This window comes from Malus domestica, chromosome 02, assembly GCF_042453785.1.
Source record: "Malus domestica chromosome 02, GDT2T_hap1".
Classification (NCBI taxonomy): Eukaryota; Viridiplantae; Streptophyta; class Magnoliopsida; order Rosales; family Rosaceae; genus Malus; species Malus domestica.
The window spans coordinates 34,871,618-34,878,963 of NC_091662.1; positions in this window are offsets into that span (position 1 = coordinate 34,871,618).

Consider the following 7,346-nt stretch of genomic DNA (forward strand, 5'->3'; position numbering starts at 1 on the left):
GATCCAACGGTTGGATCTCCGCCAATAGCAAATTCAAGTGCAGGTCAACGTTTGATTTTACAACTTAGAAATCCAATTCGGGAAGATCCGTACGTCAGATTCCCAATCCGTAAGTTCCTAATGTACTTAAATATTATGTACTATTACTTATTTAAGTTTGGTGTCGACCCAACGGTCGGATCATCAATTCATATAATGACCCTCTGGTGGCCAACTAGGCGGTCAACTACGAAACTATGTTAAAACATTAGAATTTCACTACACGGATGTCAAATATGGAGTCGAGGCATCAAATTTAGCCTACAAAGGCCAGGTGAGGTTTTGGCCCACGTGCCGGACAATTTAGCTGGAAAAAGCTCCAATTTTCCTTGAACCCATTGGAAACCCTAAAAAGGGTGTGCTTTGATTCGTCACCTCCGGTGCTCCACTGCCCCCAACTCTATTGGGGCTTTGTTCTTGGCCTCTAGAGGAGTGTTTTGGTGGTGGTAATTGAAGGAGTTAGCTTCAGGATTTGAGGAATCGTCACACAAACCTTGTCGCACCTATTGACGACTCTTCACAAATTTACAACCAAATTTCTTCTAATTTTGGGTGGAAATGGAAGAAGGAGGGGCCAGATGATGATTGGATGAGGTAGATTGGTCCAATTTATCGGACAACTAATGGAAAACCATTGGAAAATATGGAGGAAACGGGTCAAGTCACGATGCACGGGTTTGGAGGAAGACATACGGGTCATGTGTTCCTTCCCTACTCTCATTTCTGATTGGGAAACTCTTTCTTCTCCCCTCTCATCTGATTCGTCATTTCCCTTCGTAACGACCCGTCTCTAAAAATTATGATTTTTATAATTTTAAAAAGTGAATTTATGAAAATGCCCTTTGAGGCACATAAGGTTCATTTTCTTGCCACATAAGGCGTAATATTGTAGTACTCATCACTATGAACGCGTAGGCACAAACAGAATGTGATTTGGAGTTATAGCGAAGAAGATTTTAACGTTTAAAGTATGGGGCATTTTAGTAAATTGAATATTTTCTGGAATGCCCTAGATTTTTGGAGCAAAATCTGGAAAGCCATGTGTGTGGCCCAAATTAAAGGAAAGAAAAGATGGGCGGTGGAGATGGAAGATAAAGGAGGGAAAAGAGGTAGAAGTGAAGGCTAATCGGGAGAGGAGAGATGAGAGAATTAACCAATGGGAGATGGAAGAAATGAGAGAAAGGGAGAAGGAGAGGAACCCGCCGAGTTCCCATTGACCCGTACCTAACCCAGCAGTACCCGTGCTTTCCGACGCCATTTAGGCGATTTTTCCAGCGAATCACGCCGCGACACCACTTAGAATCAACTCCACGATCTTACTTCTTCAAATTCCATCCCAATCCCGACGGTTTTTTGTCTTGGTTTCATAGGAATGGCATCGACGGTACCGTGGTGTTCTTGGTGGAAATCCAACAATATTTGAAGCAAATTCCTTCAATCTCTACCACCATTAGACTCTCCTTGAACCTAGGAACAAACCGCAACCAACCATAAAGGCGGGGAAGCACCGGAGGAGTTGAATCAAAGCACACCCAAATCTAGGGTTCCGATGGGTTTGAGTAAAATTGAGGCCTTTCCTGGTCATTTTAGCCTTGGTCGTAGGTATGAAAGTTGTTCCTCTCATCGATATCTTCATTCCTGTGAAATTTGAGAATTTTTAGAGTTGTTGGATTTTCCAGCGAGGCGAGGCGGCCGACCGCCACGCGCAGCGGCCGACCGCCACGCGCAGCAGCACGTGGAGGAAAAACTTGAGGTTCCTCGACGTGCCAAATCAGAATCCGCTATCCGTTTTCCAAAATTATAGTGTTTTAGTAGAGTTTTGCTAAAAGGTCCCTAATTATGTTTAGGCGCGTTGGCAGGAATTGATCACATTCTCGATAGTTCGAGCGGCTTTGGGCAATGGAAAAACTAGTGAGTGGATCCCTTCTTAACTTACATATTTTTATAAAATACTAGCCTAGCATGCATGACATATTTCATGATTTGAATATAATTTATATTATGCCCTTATAGTTTTCTATAATTATGGTTTAAGAGGAATTAAGATTTATTAAAATTACTTTTACAAATACCTTTTATTTATCAAAACTACATTCTACTAAAGGTTATGAATTATGGGTTATTTATGTGTTTCTATGGATATGAATTGTTGGAATTACATAAAATAATTCTATGGTTTTCGATTATGATTTATATTATGGATTTATGAATATGTGCATATTTATGGATTTATGAAATGAGGTTCTGAGCTTTCGAGCTCAAGTGTTTTAGTACGAGTTTTGAGATATGTTCTTCCGTACTTATCTAGTGGGTTATCATACAGCACATCCGCACACCACGAGTATTATGTCTATGGCCATAGGACACAAATAATGGAGGAGTGAGATATGATATATTATATACCCCCAGCTTCACCTTTGAAAGCGGTGTCGGACAACTTCACTAGCCACAACTAGTGTCGATGTGGATGTTATGTTATTTGATTTAGCTTCACCTTCGGGTGATGGACAGGTTATATAGCTTCACCTTCAGATGATGGACAGGTACTACCTTCAAGCGACTATGATACCCCTAGTTGAGTACTTCATTTATGAGATTTACGGATTTGCCTTCGAGCCACATTTTCAGCATTATTGAGCATGATTTTACACGTACATGTTTTACGAAACAGGGATTTAAAACAGGGATTTAATATGTTCAGAAATAAAATATTTTCCTATTATTAGTATTATTATAAACTTTGGTCCACTCACATTTTCTGTTTTGCCCCCTTCAGGATTTAGATTCGAGGCACACCATCCTGGTGTCAGGGTACTTCGGCTTAGTTATCCTTGTGTCTTCTCAGTATAGGTATCATTTCGTTGTCCATATCTTTTCTTAGTAATCCTTCCATATTATTCTTAGTAGTTGTATGCGCTGAACACGATTTTGCATCGGTTTATATCTTTCTAATTAAATATTTTATCGGTATGCATATTTTTAATAGTTTCGTCACCTTTGGGTGTCGGCCAGCACGTGTCTACCCTGGTATTTGGGGATATCGGGGTTGGGGCGTGTCACCATTTCTCCCCTTTCTCTTGTTGGTCTTCCTCATCCATTTCTTTTCTTCCCCCCCCCCCCCGCCACTCATGTGGCTTCCTTTCACCAAGACAAGGCTCCCACAAATCTGGAGCCTTCTAGATTCATAGCAAAATGACTATTTTGCCCCTACCTTCATTCGTTTATAACTCTTTCGTTATAACTTCAAATTCTCTTTTGTTTGCGCTCACGCGTTTGTATCGACACGTACCATCCAAACATGTAAAGAAGTCTGGAAAAATATGTAGGAATAAAATATGACCACGTAGAACTCCGTTTAGTTCATTAAGGGCGTTTTCATCCCTTTACTTATCGAAAAAATATACGTCGTAAATATAAACGCGGTGAAATTAATAATATGAAAATACGTAATTTTAAATAGTGAAATCCGAGGATGAGATTTCACAGCCTGCACAATGAGATTATGCCTATGGTTCTACTTGGTATATCCGCGATGGGGGACCATATGCATTCTAGGGGTGATGAGGATTAGCTGTACTTGGTACATTTCGTTAGGCGATCATATTTTGGTTGGATTCCGTTGAGTCGTCCAGAATCCTTACTCTTGCTCATTTCCATAAAGTTAGTCCAACCCAAGATTCGAGTGAGTAGGAATTGTTCACAGTAGACGATATGTTTATAAATTAGAATTATCATGTTATTACTTGGAATCCAGGTAGGGAATTATGTAGAATTCCGTCATTAAATTTCATGTAGTGAAATGCGATCTTACTGATTGATTAATGTAGTTAAATGTTCATATAGTGCATCTCTGATTCTTAGGATTGATTAATTGGAGTGATTGTGGAATGATGTTGGATATGGTTGTATTATTATGATTAGACTTATTGACCATTGTGACTAGAGAATATTATTGTGCTTCGTCGAATGTTCCTTAAGGTGCTGGATGCCTTGAATCGTGGTATTATGTTGAGACATAGTGGTTTATGTGATGAATATTCGAATGTAGTGAATGGCGAACTACAAATGGCTTAACCCCTGTTTAGGGTACGTAGGCAGTTTAATGAGGAGCTTAGATGCGGCCATAAAGTATACGAAAATCACTACGCAATTCGAAGCTTGAGTTGTGCTTGGTCCGTATCCTGGAGGCGGGGTATGTTAGATATACAGATACTTGATGATGTCACGTGTCGATCCGAGACATATGTCAGGATCGGGGCGTGACAATAATTCTGTAGTGTTTCTTTATTTTAAGTTAATTTAGTAATATATTCTTTATTTTTCATAGTTATTTTGTTCGTAGCTTCTCTGTACTATGATTTTCAACTATTTCATTCATTGGTTACATATGAAATTAGAGAATTTAAGGGTTTAGTCACACCCCATATATTGTTGAATACACTCCACATCTATTTTTCAATTAAAAACTTATCTTCATACATCCTACTTTCTTCAACACACTGACATTGTTTGGGTTAATACTTAAACTTTGGGCTTTTAGGAAGGGAAGCCCAAAAAGAGCTCAAGAGGGAGATTTCGCCCGAGACCCAGCACCTAAGCCCAGATCTTCCATCTCAAAGACCAATTGGCACTCCCTCATTAATGCAAAGGCTAGTTGCTTACAAGAAGTGACAACTGATGGAAATTCACCAACTCTAGGCCCAAAAGTTCTTTTTGGATGCCAAACACGTAAGAAGGCTAATGACTCACTACCCTTTAGTTACTTTCGGGCAAAAGCAGAAACAACATAGCTGGGCCAATTCGTCTATAAAAGAGGGAAGAGGGCCCAGAGAAAAAGACACTCAACCAATCAAAAAAACAAATATACAACTTGTTTCTCAGCCAAGCAAATACTCAGAAAGTTGCGCTTTGTCCAAATTCTGCACCCTTTTAGCCTTAGATTTCCCATAGAAAGACATTTTTTGTCTATGTAAAAGCTCTGCTACCTTTTTTTCTAAATATTGTAGTATTGATCTCTCATATATAAACTCTTTTCCAGTCTTCCCCTTTAGTAATTAATCCTTTTGTAACTGCCAAGAGAAAAGACCGCAAGACGTTTTAACCTTGCCCGACAAGGTTAAATCTTGCCCAACTCTCTTTGTTTTTGCCTTTCCATTATAGATCTGGTGTTATAATGTATCCCTCAGTATATATGCAAGTCATTTTCGATCTCTTGATGATCCAAAGTTCCATTAACTCTCAGATCTGGTTCACTTAGTACTTTTACTAACGTAAAAATAAATGAAACACATGTCTTAATCAGATCTAGACCTTCACCCTTTAAAGCATATAAGATAAACAAAAGTCCTTGATCTCAAGGCATAGAAAAGAACTTAACGTGGACTTAACCCATCCACTAAAATCCTTTGATAATAAGTTAGAATAACTTGGGGCGCAAGTAATTGGCTTAAATACACTCATTCTACATCTGCCATATAGAGATGGTAGTGGTACGCCTCAGTACTTAGTTAGTTTTGATGTGAGCTTCATGGCCTACACCTAAGGCCCGACAAATGAGAAGAGAATGCTTTGAATTGTATTATATTCTTCTCAATAAGAGGTACTTATAGGTTTACAACCCTAACATAAATGGAAAGAGAACTAATTCCAAGTGATTACATGAGAATACACGGAATTACAATCAATTAGGGATCCTACCTAAAATACAAAAGTCAACACTCCCTCTCAAGTTGGTGCATATATGTCGCTCATACCTAACTTGTGTAAGAAACTTGAAAACTTGTGACTTGAAACAGCTTTTGTGAGGATATATGCCAACTAATCTTCTGTTCTTATCGCTGGTACTTCAATTATTTTCCCTTCCAATTTTTCTTTGATGAAGAACCGGTCAACTTCAACATGCTTTGTTCTATCATGTTGTACCGGATTATGTGCGATGTCACGAGCAGCTTTATTATCACAAAATAATTTCATGGGCTGATCATGTTGTATACCCAAATCGCTTAACAAAAGCTTAAGCCACAAAATTTCACAAATTCCCAAAGCCATACCTCTGTATTCGGCTTCTGCACTGGAACGGGCAACCACATTTTGTTTCTTACTTCTCCATGTAACCAAGTTACCTCCAACAAACGTAAAGTCACCTGATGTTGAGCACCTATCGTCAATTGAACCTGCCCAGTCTACATCAGTATAACCTTCAATGTTAAAGTGATTATTTCTTTTAAACAAAATTCCTTTGCCCGGACTTCCCTTCAAATATCGCAATATTCTCATCACGGTATTCATATGTTGTTCTCCAGGATCATGCATGTATTGACTCACTACACTTAATGCATAAGCAAGGTCCAGTATTGTGTATGCCAAATACATCAAACGGCCTACTAACCCTTAGTATCTTCCTTTGTCAACTGGTGCTTGATTAGAATCAACACTAAGTTTCAATCCTTCTTCTAATGGTGTAGCTACTGGCTGACTAGCTACTGGCTGACAAGCTGACATGCCAGTTTCATACAACAAATCAATAATATACTTCCTCTGAGACAAGAAAATTCCAGAACTGCTTCTTGACACCTCAATCCCTAAAAAATATTTCAGGGATCCAAGGTCCTTCATTTCAAATTATGTAGACATGTATCTTTGCAAGGCCGCACATTCTTCCGGATCATTACCTGTTACCACCATATCGTCTACATACACAATAAGTGCAGTAAGTCCATTCTGTATTTTCAGGAACAAAGTATGATCAGAGTTACTTTGTCTGTAACCAAATGCTCTCATAGATGTTGTGAATCTTCCAGACCATGCTCGAGAAGACTGCTTCAAGCCATACAAGGATTTCTTCAATCTACACACTTTTCTTTTGTATTTATCTGGAGTATTACATCTAGGTGGAAGATCCATATAAATCTCTTCTGTCAAATCTCCATGCAAGAAGACATTCTTCATATCAAACTGCTGTAAATGCCAATCAAGATTTGCAGCCAAGGACAACAAAACACGAACGGTGATGATCTTGGCCATATGAGCAAATGTATCTGTATAGTCAATTCCATATTTTTGAGTGTATCCTTTTGCTACTAGTCTTTCGTTGAAGCGATCCACCGTCCCATTAGCTTTATACTTCACAGTATAAACCCATTTACATCCCACAGGTTTCTTATCAGCTGGCAAGTCTGTGATCTCCTAGGTAGCATTCTTCTTCAAAGACTTTTAACTCTTCATTCATTGCTGCTTGCCAACATGGATCAGCTAAAGCCTCCTGCACACTGTTAGGAATAAATACAGTAGATAATTGATACATAAAT